This window comes from Apostichopus japonicus, chromosome 21 (genome assembly GCF_037975245.1).
Source record: "Apostichopus japonicus isolate 1M-3 chromosome 21, ASM3797524v1, whole genome shotgun sequence".
Lineage (NCBI taxonomy): Eukaryota > Metazoa > Echinodermata > Holothuroidea > Aspidochirotida > Stichopodidae > Apostichopus > Apostichopus japonicus.
Window position 1 is genome coordinate 11609911 of NC_092581.1, and position 317 is coordinate 11610227.

Genomic DNA, 317 nt, shown 5'->3' on the forward strand with positions numbered 1-317 from the left:
AAAATCGCGAGAGCATGAGATTGCCTTAAAAACTGGGAGATTCCATGTAAAAACCTGGGATCGAAGAGTCAGTTAAGTCTGTGTTAGAAATATTTTGGCGAGATTAATGAAAGGTTTTCATGAGGCTAACCAATGTTTTTGTCTAGCATAGAAGAAACCAAATGTGCATCCAACCGCTATGTAAGTATTAAAAAACCAACTGTTAAAGCAATAGGGAGTGACTGTTCTTAGTGGGAGCTGAAAGGAGGTGGGGGGGGGGGGTGGGGGGAATGAAAATGACAGAAACACAAGAAAAGAGAAAACATTCAACTTTCAAA